Below are 17,140 nucleotides of genomic sequence, written 5' to 3' on the forward strand. Positions count from 1 at the left end.
ATTTTTTCCAAACCATGACTGCACCGCTACGTCTCCACCTGACTTACCGGTTACAGAGCTCTCCGATGGGATTACTTCTGACCTCACCATGGCAGAGCTGCTGGTCTCCATTGAACGTTTAAAAACTGCTACTACTCCCGGGCACGACGGCATACCTAACTCCTTATTCCGTAACTTGGAAGGGAGGGCTTTGCAAACCCTACTTGATACTTTTAACGAAGTGTGGCTTTCTGGCGTCATGCCGGGAGACTGGAAGCATTCTATTGTGGTTGCAATACCCAAGTCAGGTCAGCCTCCAGTCTCTCTCTCAGCCCTTCGTCCAATTTCCCTTACGCCTACCATCTGCAAGCTTTATGAAAACATTCTAGCCGCACGCTTGTCGTGGTGGCTGGAATCCCATGATTGTTACCCAGATTCCCAAATTGGTTTCCGCCCACAAATTAGAACGGAGGACGGCCTTGCTACTTTGGATGCTGACGTGCTTGACCACTCTCCGCAGAGTCACCTTGTACGAACCGTAATCGCTACAGACATAGCAAAGGCATATGATAACGTCCTTCACTCTGCAATTCTTGCCACCCTTCAAACTCTTGGTCTCCCTCACCGGTTCCTCGTCTCTATTCACGCCTTTTAAGCAAATCGAACCTTCAGAGTGCGTGTCCACGGAAAGCCCTTTGGTAACTTCACTTCCAATAGAGGAGTGCCGCAGGGCTCCGTTCTCGCCCCCACATTATTTAATGTGGCTTTAATTCTTCTTGTTCGAGCCCTAGAGTCCATTTCTTCTATACGCGTGCTTGCGTATGCCGATGATATAACCTTGTGGTGCTGTCATCCAGATGCGTCTATTCCTCAGTCGGTCCTTCAACACGCGCTGGATGTATTGGCATCTCGTCTCCCACCTCTGAGTCTAACAATCTCTCCTACTAAATCATGTTTCATTCGAATTGGAAATAAAGCCGGCTTACGGAAAGCTCCTCCTTTAAATTTTACGGTACATAATTCTCTGATTCCTCAGGTAGAAACTGTTCGTATTCTTGGTCTTCTCCTCCATACATCTGGGACTGGCACCCTGTGGCTGGCAGCCACCCGTAAATCGGCTGACGCTACTCTAGGTCTGATTCGTCGCATAGCTATGCGCTCTGGTGGCGCACGTGCTCATACGGCCCGCCAGCTTGTGCGCTCTATCCTTCAGCCACGGATAGTATATCAGGCACAATTTCAACGTCTCACCCGCAGACAGTGGAACTCCCTTGAAGCTATCAATCATGAGGCTATGCACGTCATTACATATCAGCCTCGTTTAACACCCATACCTGTGCTACAGGAGTTCGCACAACTTAATACACTCAGTGAAATCATCGACCAACGGGTGGCAAATAGAGCTCGAAAACAGTCTCTCAAACTTCATCGTTTAAAGACACTTCCACCGTGGTCCTATTGCCAGCTCACTGACAATCGCCCCGCTGTTTCCCCGTCGGTACCACCAGCGTATCTGCCTGAAGGGTGCATATTATACACGGATGCATCACATTCTGCAGAGAGGGGAGTTACTGCTGTGTATAGCCCATATCATCCGCATCTCAACTCTCGCCCGACGTATACTGCGGACACGTGCACTCCCCTGGCATTGGAACTTCAAGCCATTTATAATGCCATTCCTTCCCTTCCTCTCGTTCCAACATGCAATACAGTTCATATTTACACCGACTCCCGCGCCGTCCTTAAACAGCTTAAGGCTGTTCGACGAACGATCAAGATTTCACAAACAATTCATGTGCTCTGCGCAAAGTATCCATGTCCTGTGCGCATACACTGGATTCGCGGCCATGCCCAGGATCCACATAACATTCAAGCGGATGCTATGACTCATCTTCATACATTAGACGATCCGCCACCTTCCCCTCTTACCCCAGATCCGTTCCTGTCGCATGTTTCCGATTCCGAAGTTCTGCGCCAGCGAACACGCGCTCTAATTCCTCCGTGTTCGCACCCTCTCCCCCGTAGTCTTACTCGGCAGGAGGAGGTATCCGTGCGCCGGATTTGGGCAGGGGCGGCTCTGACACCACCTGTCCGTCATCGGTGGCGTTCCAAAGATCTGCCAGCACCTGACAGGTGCCCTCACTGTAGCGCTGCACCGGACATTTGTGATGTGCAGCACTTAATATGGACGTGGCCAGCGACGGCTGCTATCAGAAAACGGCTCCTCAGGGAAGTGGGCCTGCGGTGGATCCGCGAAAGTGACTACGTGAAGTAGACTATGGACAACCGTTTCATTAGCAACCTGTGCGACCACCTCAGCGCAACGGTTCTTCACTCCTTCTTTTAACTTTCAATCCCGTGCATTCCTTTCCTCCCTCTTCCTTTTTCAACTTATGCCTCATGGCACACTTCTCGGAAAAAAAAAATATTTTCTTGGACGCCGACAACGTCACTCTCTTTTTCTAAAAAGTGGGAACAGAGATATTCCGACCTAAATAATAAATAAATTTTATACTTATAACTGTATATAATTATGTAACGCACATACACACAGACACACGCACACATATATTGTAAGACAGACAATTGGGTTTTGATGTCCCAGCGGCAAGTGCCGACGGAGACAAATCAGGCGGAAGACGAAGCTGACGAAGTTCAGTTTGGCGCTCACTTACTCTTGATCAATATAACAGAATATATATATATATATATATATATATATATATATATGTATATATGTATATATATGTATATATGTATATATATATATATATATATATATATATATATATATATATATATATAGTATAGAAAGATAAACGTATTTGGTTGCTAGAGGTAAAAATTCAATGTTGAAAACGCTTCATTTAGCCATAGATTTATTTTGAGTCGACGTTTCGGACAGAGCCTGTCCTTTCTCAAGACTGAAGTTACAGGGGTCTTCTTCCTCTTCTTAAGGAGTTGGCACTGGCACACATGTACGACACATGAACAAAAGAAACAAACGGTGGCAAAGAATACTAGAAAAGATACAGATAGAAGGGGAAAAAGGGGGGAACAAATAAAAAAGAAAAACGTGTTGTACCCCGCCGCCCACCCCGAAGGCGCGGGGAGCCGACCCCGGACGAGGGAAACAAAAAAAAAAGGAAAACACGGAGCGGGAGAGGATAATGGCTACCCATCAAGGCAACAGAGCGGCGGCGTGTAAGGTGGACAGGAGCAGACGGTGGCGGGATCGCCCTACACACAAAAGCTAAAGACGCGTGCACTCGCGTGCCCCGTACACAAAGAGTAAACAAATAAACAGAATAAAATGCAGACAGGGTCGGAGCTTCCGTCATCTTGAACCACTTCGGCAGCCAGAGCCAAGGCCGAATCAGCGGCGCCGTGAGCTTAACTAAACACACGTGCACTGTGCATGAAAACACCCAGACACACAGCAGTAAAACATCCGAGCTCATGCCAGTGTCGTGTGGCGGCTAAATGACAATGGCGGGAGCATTTAAGCGAGTAAGGTGTACAGAAACAGACGGTGGCGGAATTGTCCAACATATATAAATTGGAGATGCTCGCACTCGCGTGACCTGGCCAGAAAAAGTAAACAAATAAACAAAATAAAATGCAGACAGGACAGGAGGCTTCCGTCATCTGGAACCATTTCCGCAGCCCGAGTCAAGGTAGAATCAGCGGCGCCGTGAGCTTAACTACACACACGTGCACTGTGCCTGAAAACACCCACAAAAGAAAAAAAGTGGAAAAACATCCGAGTTCGGCCAAGTGTGGTGTGGGAGGTAAATGTGAATGGCGTGAGCAATTAGGCAAGGGTTCTTAAATTGCACCCCGTCGTCAAGGTAATCGAACTGGGAAGATAGGGGCAGGATGGGGTAGGGAATGAAGAAATTTGTGTGAGCTTGAAAAAGATGTCGCTGGCAAGAAACGACCGAGGTATGTCAAGCTGGCTCTCGTAATGTCAGCAACGGCCCTGCAAGGGGCGGATGGAGGACAATACACCTGGACTTTCATTAATGCCGTGAGGAATTGTTTCAAATTTGTAAATGAAGTACGACTCGCGTTGTTCTCTTTCCCGGGTGTTGTGGAACCCACCCTGTAGGACTGTTAACTTAATTGCATCAAATGGGTGGTTTCGCTCATTAATGTGTTTTGACAAGGGAAGGTTGGGTAGGGATAAGATATGCGCGCGGTGGTTATTAAAGCGAATTCGTAGAGGGTTGACGGTCTGTCCAATGTACTGCATACTGCACACACTGCATTCTAGGAGGTATATTACGTTGCAGGAATCACAATCAAAGTTGCCATTAATTTCCCATTTGAAACCTGAAGCTGTGCTTACTGCACAGCTTGATGTTTGTATGTGTTTGCAGACCTGGCATCTACTTTTTCCACAGGGCCGGCACCCCAAAACCGGCTGGTTATTTGTTTTTGAGTGTACAAGAATATTTTTAATGTTTTTTGGTCGTCTGTAGATCACGTGAGGGGGAGCAGTGAAAATTTTGGTGAGGCGCTCGCTTTGTTCGAGGATGTTGAAATGTTTTCTGAGGATTTTGTTTACGTTAGGCGGGTTACTGGTGAAGGTAAGTACGAGATTGGCCCGGTGGTCTGTTTCGTCGTTGTAGCGACATCCCTCCAGTATTTGCTCTCGGTTGAGTTTAGATGCCTTTTCAATGGCATCGTCGACAATGGCGGGGGGGTATCGTTGCTTAATGAGGACTTCTCGCATGCGTTTGGAATTTTTCACGAAGTCCTCGTCTTGGGAACATATTCTTTTAAATCGATGTGCCTGAGAGTATGGGATGCTTGTTTTAGAGTGACGAGGATGGCAGCTTTGGAAGTGTAGGTATTGTTGGCGGTCCGTCGGTTTTCTATATACACCGGTGGTAAGTGAGCCTTTGTTTACCGAAATCTCAACATCTAGAAAGTTAATTTTGGTGTTGGAGTACGTGTAAGTGAAAGATATGTTGGGGTGGACGAGGTTGAAGTTTTCAATAAAACGTACGAGTTCTTGCTCTGTGTCAGTCCATATTAAAAAGATGTCATCCAAGTAGCGTTTGTATAGGGTGGGCTTAATGGGGCAATCTTTCAGAAATTTGGATTCAATACTATGCATGAAGATATTGGCGTAGGTTGGTGCCATCCTTGTACCCATGGCTGTGCCATTAATTTGCAAATAGTGTTCATTGTTAAATTCGAAGTTGTTATATTCGAGTACGATTTTTGCCAGTATTTCTAAAACACGTGGGGTAGGGGTTTCCTCCTTTCTGTTTTGTTCATACGCTTCGATCAGAGATTTAATGCCATCGGAATGAGGAATGTTTGTGTAGAGAGAGACTACATCTAGTGTTGCCAGGAAGGCTCCTTCCGGGAGTTTGAGACCTGCTATTGCGCGAAGGAAATGGTTTGTGTCGCGTATGTATGATGCGTGTGTTGTTGGAATATGTCTAATTAGTGTGTCAATGTAACTGGAAATTGGTTCTGTAATCGTGCCAATGCCAGATACTATAGGGCGGCCAGGATTATTCTTTCTGTGGATTTTCGGTAACATGTAGAATCGGCCCGGCGACGGGTGTGGTGCGGTGAGGGCTTTAGATAACCGTAGGGATATGTCCCCATTCTTCGCAAGTTGACCCAGGGTCTCCGCTACAAAATGTTGGTATTGCGCAGTTATATGTGTGTGTGTGTGTGTGTGTGTGTGTGTGTGTGTGTGTGTGTGTGTGTGTGTGTGTGTGTGTGTAAACTATGCCCAGTTTCAGTCCAATTTGCCCTCCACTCTTGCTTCAGGGGTTCAATCTGCTGAAGATCATACGGCAAAAGGCATATGCTTGGCCATTGAGGAATGCAGAAAGAGGTCCGATGTTTTGGTACGTACATGAAGAGGGAACACTTCAGCTAGATGGTGGAATGCAGATTGCTCCCGGGATTACAGACGCAACAAGGCTGCAGGGAAGAAGTTCCTCACAATCAGTGCTAAAAAATGGCATATTTATAAGTTAATTGCGGATAATTTTAAAAGCAAAATCTCACAAGCAACAAAAAATTACGAATCCGAGCATTTTTATTTCCTAACAAAAACAGGAAATCGTCGCGGAGTTTTTGGATTCTTAAGATCGCGGAAAAAGAGTCCGGTTTCAGAAAGTTCACCCTCATGTGTTTTGACCGCGCAAGAAGAAATAGAAAAAGTTGAGACAATTGCCAAAGAAATAGAGCAGCGTTTGTCGTCTGTACTTCCTTTGCGTTCCGCGTTTGTGGCGTCAGTGGACCAGATGCTCATGTCCCCTCTATTACCGTTCCCCAGCTTTCCCCGATAGTGTTGTGGCTATCAGGTGCTGCTCCTGGCCCTCATAGAGTGACATCACAAATGTTAAGGATCCTCTTTTTAAGAGTCCCCTACCTCCTTATTGCAGCAGGTTAAATTTTCACCAAACATGCATGGATTCCTCCAGAGTGGAAAATCGCCAAAGTGATCACTTTACCTAAAAACAGTGGTGGTGGCTATTCTCTAGATAATATTAGACCCATTTCATTGACACCAATTGTGTGTTAAGTTATTTGAAAGGGTCATATTCCTGCGTGTTTCGGAGTTTGTGGACCGCAATAATATCCTTATTCCCTGGCAAATTGTTTTCTGTCAAAAATGTTCCATATGGAATGCACACACAGATCTTGATAGTTGTATTCTTCTTGCGCGGCACCAACAAATGCATGCTGCGTTGTTGACATTAGCTGTAGCCAAAGTTTATGACGGCGTAGAACACTATATTTTATTGCAAAGATAACATACTCTGCAGTTTCCGAATTACTTGCTTGGATATCTGCGTTCCTTGAAAAAAGACATTTTTGTATACTAAATGGTGTCAATTCTAGAAGATATAAACAATCTGGAGGAATTTCACAAGGGGCAGTCCTGACACCTGTGCTCTTTAATATTCTAATGAGCACTATTCCCAGCCATCAACACAATCGCACGTACGTCTATGCGAACGGCATTGCATTTTTCACTGCTGCCGCCGACATTCAATCTCTCTATGTGCGCCTGCAATCGTACCGGAATTTGCTTGAAAGTTGCTTGTGCGACTTACGTCTCACCTTTAATCTAAACAAGTGCGCTGTACTTGTTTTTCAAATGAAAGATCCTGTTAATCTGTCTCTCATTTACCAGCGAGAAAATATTCCTCAAGTTAAGCCATTAAAATATCTTGGTGTTATATATGATGCTGCCTCACATGGCGCTCTCACATTGACCACGTTGCAGCGAACGGGGCTCGTGCTGTGGGCATGTTGTGTAGATTAAGTAATCCCCGGTCTGGAATGCAGAGAGATGCACTTTTGCTTATATATGTTTTGTATGTCCGATCAATTTTAGAATTTGGATCTTTGCTGTTTTCTGGTACAGCTGCTTAGAAAATTCACCGGATCGTTCTTTTGGAGCGGTAGGCGCTTCGGTTGTGCCTTGGCCTCCCCAAATTTGTGGCCAATGACGTGCTTTATCTTGAAGCCAGTATTCGTTCTTTCTTATCTAGATTTAAATTCCTAACTTCTCAGACGTACCTAAGGATATATGAATCAGATTTACACCGCTCCTTGTCTGTTTTTTGTTGCCAGCCGACTTCCTTTTTTGAGTCCACTGGCCTAGATTTCATACCCCGCAGGTAGTTATGGTACAATATTTGCGTGATCCTTTAAAAATGTCCTGTTTTATAACATCCGTCCGACAAAAAACACTGGGTCCTCTGTAGAAATTATTTTGATGACATTTTCCCGAAAAGCGCTAAGCATTTACCACCCCGCATTTTAAAACTTTTATTAGAAGACCTTTTAGAAAGGATACCTATTAGATTAACGATAGCTACTGACGCCTCACAATGTGACGAAAAAGCAGGAGCGGGAATATATTGCCCGTTTCTAGATTGGTTTTTTTTTTCTGTTCGGCTTCCCGACTACACCCCAATTTTCCAAGCACAGTTTCTGGCGGTGGTGCTTGCTGTTCGAAAACTAGAGCCAGCTTTTTTTTCAGTGGCTGTCATTAGAGAGACTCTTTCTTTGTGTTCGTCCCTTGCTTCGGCTGTAGATTCGCCAACACTAAGCACATTCCATTCATTACTCCCTCCGCATTTGAGCCTTGTTCACACGATACGGGTACCAGGCCATAGCGGTGTGATTGCTAATGAAGTTGCGTACTGCCTGACAAAGGCGTCCCTCAATGGCCCCGTGCTACCTATCGTTCCGGCTACTGCATACATCACAGCAGCGAGGTTTCAAGGACAGAATTTGTTAAGAATGACAACTGGATCCCTTTTAAGATCTGATGATTACCTGCACCTGAAGTATTCGTGGAGCAGGCAATCCTGCCATTCACAACAGCTTGAGGAATCTCTATGAAGACTCCGCCGGCGAAACTCACCCTTAAATTTTTATTTGCGCAGGTCGGGGTTGGCGCTTAATCCCGTCTGCGTATTCTGTAGTGAGCACGAAACCATAGACAATTTTCTGTTGTTTTGTCGCTGGTCTTTGCGTCTTACATTATATAGATACTTATATACTGCACAAATTAAAAATATACATCTGGAGCATTAGGCAGCTTTTGTCTCGTGTTTCCGTCTCCGCTGGGATGTTGTGTTCTATATTCGATAGTGCTGAAACATGCCAATTTACTATTTGTCATTTTTTCGATGCATGGCAACAGTGAACGTTGTTTCGTGCAGTTATCGCAGACTTACGCTAAAGTCACTATGGAGTAATTCATGGTTATGTCCAACCAATCTGAAAGATATTCCAAAACTACTTCGTCACTTCGCAGTTCATATATGCAGATGGCCACTCGTCATACGACGGAGGCGGATTTTTTTAGAAGTGTGTGTAAATGTTGCTGACGTCATTTTTAAGCTGTTGCATTTTTGAAGCGTCACAATTATTTCGTGCAGTGACACGGAAAACATTACAACAGGCCTTCTAACCTCTGCAGTTATCTTGAAAGGCACAGGCTTCTCTTAGAGTCCCATTTGAGGCCTTGTTCTCTATATTATCTCCCTATTCATCACAGTCCAGTAAATAAGCCTGCCTAATCCCAGTTAAGGAAATCGGCTTTTTTTATATCCCTCAAACTAATCGTGTCCTTTGACAGGTTTGGCCACCTTATCTCCGGAACCTTCTTAATCTCATCTGCCCATCAGATTTTCTGCCACCTGTGCGCTTGCTTCCTCCCACGATCCATTGATACCACTTATGACCATCGGTTGTCTGCCTTCACATCCCATCTGCTTGCAATTACGTTTGTGCATGATTTCAAATACGCTGCAATTTAGTCAAGTTTGTTCTCTGGCCAATTATCCTCTCTTCCTGCTCTGAACGTTGCATCTATCACGTTATTTCTATAGTCCGCTGTGCTGTACGACACAAAATTGCAAGGCGCTTTCCGTAATTATAGGCAAGGTTTCCGCTTAACAGGCAAGTACGGGCAACATAAAAGTGTTTAATACTTTCGTCTTGCAGGGTTTTGGAAATGTCTTTTTCATGACCGGAGTGTGCCTGCTAAGTGGCATTTATTCTCCTGTTATGTGCTCAACCTAGAAGGATCGCCCTGAAACTTAACTCGGTTTCCGCTTCGAGTTTATTTGAAGAAAACTCCAGATAGCGATATCTTCCTTTTTATCTCGTTTATTTTTTAAGCCTCGAGAAACGAAAACTGGTTCACACGAGGTTACCACCTGTAATATGCACGCACAGTGACTTAGTGCCACTGGATGAGACGAAGGTTGATCAGAAGAAAATGATTTAATGAAGTTTCACTTAAAAGGTGATAAATCGGACTCACGGTCGCACTCACAGTCACGCCAGTTGTCCAACACGCACGTTGACTGACCATTTCCTTGCGCTCACACACATCGACGCACCACGGACGCCGAACGCGCCGTCACCCGCACTCTTCATAAGCCGTGCCTCGAGCACCCCATTCGCACAACCAAACGTAGGGGGCGCAAGCGAGCAGTGGATGATGAAAAGCCTGCACATGGTCGACTAACATACGTTAGTTTATCGTATGGCGCGAATGCCATCGTTATTAGCTAGCTTTCGCCTTTGAACAGTTCAAACATTTTTAAAACTGTGCGACTCACCTCTTCATGCCTCCAGTATAATATTTCTTAGTCAACCTTCCGCCTTTTTTAGTGCTGCCTGGTCCCGTTTTCATACCCCGCAGGTATGTTAGGTGCAGTCCCTCCTTGATCCCTTAGACATTCATTTCACAGATGTCCGCCAATTGTATAACAACTCATCATCTGTCCAGATTGAGTTCTATGACATTTTCCCATAGAATGCAAAGCTGCCGCGCTTCCCGCTTCTTCAGGGTCTGTTGCAGGGCCACCTAAGGTCCTTTCCTCTCATGTTCTTATTGCTACCGATGCTTCGCAGGATCGCGTGAAGGCAGTTGTGGGAATTTTTTCACCTTCACTCGATTGGTCTTTTTCTCCGTCTTCCTGACTTCACTCCCATTTTCCTGGCTGAATTATTAGCAGTAATCTTAGCCTTACGAAAATTAGAATCTACCGTTTCCCAGGTCGTGGTTATGACAGACTCTTTGTCCATTTGCACTTCCTTATCCTCACCCAATGAGTCTCGGGCATTACGCCTCTTTAAGTTCCTGATTTCGCTACATCTAAATTCGGTAAGGTTGCTTTGGGTACCAGGTCACATAGGTTTTCACTTAAATGAGGTTGCAGATTCCTTAGCAAGAGCCTCTCTCTGCGACCCAATTGTGGCTGACCTGCGAACGTGTGCATATACAGCTGCGCTGATGTTTCGCATCTACACAATATTTCAGGAATTTGCTGCCTCGGCTCTTACATCATCTCCTGAATATCAGCATCTTCAGCATCCTTGGAGTAGCAAAGAATGGCGCTCACGCTGACTAGAGGTCTCTTTCACGCGCTTGCGTTGCCGGGTTACCCTTCTAAATTTCTACCTACAGAGATCTGGCCTGGTGGCTTCCCCACTGTGCCCTTTTGTGCCGAACCTGAGGCAATAGACCACTTCCTGCTGTTCTGCCAATGAGAGAAGCGTCTTTTGCAAATTCCATTTCATCAACTGGGCTTGCCTGTGTCCTCCGTGGCTGTTCTTTACACTGGCGCTTCTTTGCTTGGACGAAGCGACAGGAGCGTGCGCTCTGCTGTGCAAAATTTTCTTCAAAAAACGCAGCGCCTCCCATTCTAATTTCTTCTTCCCGCTCTCAGTCAGTACGACATTGAAACATTACAGGCATTGTATACTATTATGCACATTAAGCCATTGTCCCGTCTTCGATCTCCAAGTTAACAGGACCACTGTCCTTCCGTCTTCCAATCTATCAGACTACATCATATTACCACTCCTTTTCCCGTCAAAACTTTCCTGGAACCAGCAATTAACCGCCTGTGTCTTGGCCACTCCCCCGTAGTGGGTATGTGCCAGCAACGTCTGAGGCCTTCCTTCCTTCCTTCTTTATGTGTTGCTGCTGTCTATGGCGATGGTGCGCTAGCAGCTTGGAATTGGCACAGTGGCTTTGGAAACAAAGGTCGGTTAATGACATCAAAGTCGAGATCAAGAGGAATAACTGGGCTTGGGCAGTGCATGTAATGCGAAGGCAAGGTAACCGCTGGTTCTTAAGGGTAACGGAGTGGATTCCAACAGAAGGTAGGCGTAGCAGGTGGCGTCGGAAAGTTAGGTTTGGGAATGAGATTAATACGTTTGCGGGCATACGATGGGCGCAGCTGGCAAAGGACAGGGTTAATTGCAAGGACATTGAAGAGGCCTTTGCCCGGCAGTGGGTGTAGTCAGGCTGATGATAATGATGACGGCTGAGTCGCATTGTTTGAGAAAAGCGGGAGGAAGAATGTTCATTCTCCATTTTTGTACCGTGCGTTAATTGCTCTTTTTGAACCGTTGCATATGTGATTTACCAATGCTTCATTAACTGTAAAGGTGCAATTATGTTCTGTGATGTCTAGCCGTGGACCACAGACAAGCGAAGTAATTTGATTTTCCATAATAAGCGATACTGCCTGCTTTGAAATATTTTATGGAACGAATTCATGTGTTTTTTTCTTTCTGTGATTGGGTTGCACATGTTATGCAAAAATGGAATCATGAGCCCGAATTCTGAATCTATGGTATTGCAGAAATCCTATTTCTGCCAAATAATTATTCATATAAAAGAAGCCTTCGAGCAGGCAGACCTTAAACTGGAGTGGCCCTCCTTCTCAGTAGTGTATTCAGCCTTGGCTCGCTTCTAGTGCTATTTTGGTTTAATGATTGGAGCTGTATTTGATGGCGATTATTAAAATCTGTGTAAATAGAAAATGTTAACGCAACAATATTTCACTGTAATAAATAGGAAGCTGAAAAAAGTGCTGATGGTCTCGTTGATTGCCCTGGGCTCCCTACGAAATATTCAATTCTCCGCAAGCAATTTTTTGTAGCCGTTGTTCTTCTTGGACGAAGAGTTACTCCCGTAAGTTGCACGGGTCGGGCGAACCGGTGCCCAATACGCGATTATTTGCTATGAGGCTAACCTTAATTAGTATGCATTTATTATCAGGAAAGACAGATGGTCCTGTCAAAGAGGCAGTCCCCTTGGGGACTGATTCCTTGCTGCCTTTTGGAGCGTGAGCTCCGCTACGCCATGTTTCGCCAAGGTCATCAGGTATTGTAGTGCCTGTCCGGCGCTCCTCCTTCAGCAGGAGGAGCGGCGGAGGTGTGGCTGTGACGTCAGACAACGTAACTTGCCAAAGCCGCCGCGCCGCTGCTCCGCTCACGGTGCGCCGACCTCCGCTTCGCCAGATGTGGTCATGTGATTATGCATGTGACTGGCGTTCGCTTCAGGAGGCGGCGCCGCTCTCGCATGCAGTTTCGCCATGGATGGTAGCTCGGCAGACAGTGCGTCTGAAACGACTGCAAGGCGTCTCAAGCGTCTAATTAAGCGTAGCCAAGCGTAGTGGAGCTTTCGTTCTGTCTGGCTATGTTTAGAAGAGTTAAACCTCTGCCAATTTCTTGCTCGTTTGTGCTATTACACAGTGCCGTTTACACGCAATAAGGTGTGTAACGCAGCTATCTTAGGCAACAAGTATACGTAGCGAGAAATTGATCTTCTTCTAACGATACCGCGGCCGGGCTCTCCTTCGCGTCACCCATGAGAACCTACTGTTATACGGCCGTCGTGTCACCTCCGTGTTTTATACAGGCAGCAGTGCATGCGCAGTTATGCGCACAGCTAGCACGTGGCATTCACGTGTGTCATGCGCGGCCCCAGCGGCGAAGTCCGGCCAGATGCTCCCCTCTGGTTGCCGCGCATGCGCACAACCGCTCTTTCTCATGACATGACGCGCAACGCTGGCGGTGCAGTCCGCGCGCGGCCACGGTGCCGGCGAAGCTCTAACGTCACGCGCGGTGCACCTGCTGCTCGTTTCTGGCTTTCCGGCCGCCACGCATGCGCATAACTGGAATCTCCGGACCGATGCAAAACGCTCGACTGGAAGGCAATTGTAGCTTTTGCTACAATATTTTGTGTTGTGAGGGCAAGAGAACGTCTGTGTAGCAGCACTCGATCTTTTTTGTCGTCTACTACGGATGCATTTTGCATCCGTAGCAGATGGTGCTTTACAATATAACATTATGCTACACTAATTGTCTGTCGTAATAAAACAGTACATGGGGTCAGTGGTGGAGTTCGAAGAAAAGCGAACTGGCTACTTTAAATCTTATTTAAAAAGAGCGCACAATTACAAAGTGCACCATCGTATCAGCTACGGCCACCAAGAGCGAAATTGATAAATGGAATGCATTCAAAACTTTCTCGAATGGAAAGCGAAAGCAGTCGGGGGACAATTTTCGGTCGTCCAAAAACCACGAAGAGCTACTGCTAAAACGGGACAGAAGAATTTTTTCCACCGGAACTTCCCTCCCGTAGTCTTCAAATAATGGCAGTAGGAAGAAATGGTAACGCCTTAAAATTCCTCGTTGCGCCCTTCCCTACATCTTTTCAAGCTTCTCAGATAGCCAGTAATACCGATGTCAAGTTTGAAAGCTAAAAAAAATTCGAGAATGCTGTGACGTTCCTTGTGTATGCTACGAGGTTCCGCGTTCGACGGCGCGGCGTAGACGGAGACCCAGATGACAGCGGCATCATCAATTACCCAGCCATGCTCTTTGAGAGTGACGACCAGAACGAAGGGGTTTAAGCCCAACCGGACCCAACCGGACCCGCCGCCGCCGCCGCGGGGAAACGGGCTTTATCCTCCCCAATTGCCGTGGCGGTTCCAGGGGAGGCCTCCCGAGCACATCCCAGGACAACGGACCACTTTCCCGGCCGATGACCCGCGGGAACTGTCAGCGGGCCAGAGCGCGCCCTACCTTGAGGAGCGAGTGTCAGTTGATGGATGGAGAACGGAGGCCGGTGACCCGCGGGAACTGCTGTCAGCGGGCCAGAGCGCGCCTTACCACAGCCGACGCTATGCGCTACCTCGAAGACAACCTTCTTTCCCTCGGACTCAACACGTGAGGGGGGCGAGACCATAAGTGCGGTGGTATGTTTGTGCGCCCAAGTGAAAGCCCTAGCCCCCCTCCTTCCCCTCCGGCGTGGGCGTCCTCACCCTAGGGAGTGGGGGGGGGGAGAAGAGGATATAAAAATCGACAAGCAGTACGGAAGAAGCACGCTCAGGACGACATCCTTCGCCAAGAGGGCCTTCAGCGCCGAAGCCCGACGGCGTGCAGCTTCTGCCAGCAACCGCTCGAGCCCAACTCTGGAGCCACTCCATCGCCCCCATGAAGTCGTCGGCACGTAAGCTCGGACGCCCCAGCCTCTGAATCTTAATCATGTATAATTATTGAATATATCTGCTTGTTTAAACTGAGCCATACGGTGTCTCTTTGCCTCTCCGTCCCGTGTGGACCTGCGCATTATGGGGGTCATCACACTGGTGTCAGAAGTGGGGTCTCAAAAGCAAATGTCCTCTGAATGCTGTGACATTCATGACTTCAAAATTGTAATCAAAAGGGAATCACGGGACTGATTGTGGGACTTTTACCCCCATTTGAGAGGCTTGAGGCACTGGAGTGCTTGAGAAAAAAAAAATGTCTGTATCTGAGGGAGCTCCCACTCCACAGCCGTCGCTCGGAGCAAGCATGCTGGCATTAGGAAGCGTCATTCCGACGTTTACGGGAGATAAGACAGGGGTTCCGATCTGCGATTTCTTTTCCATGCTAGAAGAGATTGGGAAAATGAGGGGATGGTCCGATGCTCAAATGCTGGGAATGGCGAGGTGTAAGATGGCAGGAGCTGCTCATGATTTTGCATGGCGAGACGAAAAGGTAAAATCCACAAAATCATTTGCGGAATTTAAGAAGCTCGCGTTTGAGCATTTCGACACTGAACCATATCACGTGCGGGTACAGAGGTTCCGTGACGCTGGAGAGATGGTAGGGGAGGACGTGCGAACGTTTGCGTCGCGGCTTCAGCGCTTAGCGCGCGATACGTTAAGCAGGGAGGAGGAAGGAGACCAGCTAAAAAAGAAATACGCGGAGGATATACATAAAGAGGAAATGACCGCTTTGTTCGTGGCTGGTCTGCAAGACCCCATGCGCCGGTTCGCGCTCTCGCGCAAGCCGAGCAATTTCGACCAAGCCGTGGAGGCCGCACTGGATGAGGAAAAAATGAGGCGTTAACGACAACCGCAGCGAGAGTACGCGTCATAGAGAGAGCGGTGCTCAACCCTGAGGTTGCTCTCTTGACAGAGCGGTTAGATCGCTTAGAACAGCTGCTATCTCAGCAGGTACAACGCCAGGTTGAAGCGCGCGCTCAACAGCGCCCATTCGCTGGAAACCGGAGACCGCCACAAAGCTACAGGCGCGGTATGCGAGATTTTGAAGAAATCGTATGCTTCGCTTGCCAGGGTCGCGGACACATCGCCAGGTTCTGCCAAAACGTGCGCCGTGGGGAGCCACAAAGAGAAGCAGGCGAGACACGCTCTAAGCAAGCCTACAGCGGGGCTCCAGATAACGAGACAAAAAACTAGATAGTCCTCCCCAGCCTGAGGAGCGTGGGGAGGGAGCAGTGGATGATGAGGTGGTGGTAGTTTGTGTGGCCGACGAGGCATGTGCTGTTGTGCGTTGCAAGTTAAATGGTTGTTGCATGGAATTGTTGATAGATACGGGGTCAAAGGTGACATTGCTTAAGGAGAGCAGTTTTAACACTCTTCGAAGGAAGGGGGACCGCGAGGTGTTGGAAGCGTCTGGTGGTATGGCAACCAAATTTGTAGGCATAACGGGGGATCCTCTTGGCATAAGTGGACTCTACCGGTTACACTTCTCTCTCGGCGGAATTGCATTGGAGCACCACTGCTACGTATGCCCGGACACGGTGTCTCTGCCAAACGGAGTGTCAGGTATATTAGGGCAGGATTTTTTCAGAAAAGGGAAGGTAGTAGTCTCATTCTCTGAGGAAGAGGTTAATGCGGGCGGATCAAAAGTTCCGTTTTTGAACAGGAGAGGGGCTGAGATTCGCATTACGGATATTGACACCCGTCAAACATTGGGATCATTGGAGAAGGTATATTCGCGGGTTGCCGTCAGGCTGGTCGTCCTTCCTTGGTCGGAGCACATTTTGTACGCGTTTGTGCCTTCAGATGTAGAGAACGGCGCCGTGGGAGTGCTTGAGCCGGTCGACTCTCTCAGCAATGGCCTGAAGGCAGCCGCGTGCCTCGTGACAGTTAATGACGCCCACAGAGTGCCCCTACGGGTGGTTAACTGTAGCCAGCAGCCACTGAGCCTTCCCAAGAACAAAACATTGGCTTTCTTCACCTCTGCGATAGAGAAACGTGAGCCCACCGATACGGTACTCGCCACTGTAGAGCATGCTAGTCCTTCGGCTGCTCCAAAGGTGTCGTTCGATCTTTCTCACGTAAAATCCAGGGAGAGGGAGGCTCTGGCTGGTTTGCTGAACGACTACTCGGAGGTATTCGCCGCGTCCAACCTGGATTTTGGCTGCTGTGGCGTTATAAAGCACAGGATAGAAACCGGCACTTCATCGCCCGTTTACCAGCGTGCGTACAGGATTCCTTACTCCCAACGTGAGGAGATGGAGCGGCAGGTGCAGGACCTGATTAATCGCGGCATTGTCGAA

The sequence above is a fragment of the Amblyomma americanum genome, chromosome 11 (assembly GCF_052857255.1).
Source record: "Amblyomma americanum isolate KBUSLIRL-KWMA chromosome 11, ASM5285725v1, whole genome shotgun sequence".
In the NCBI taxonomy this organism is placed as follows: domain Eukaryota; kingdom Metazoa; phylum Arthropoda; class Arachnida; order Ixodida; family Ixodidae; genus Amblyomma; species Amblyomma americanum.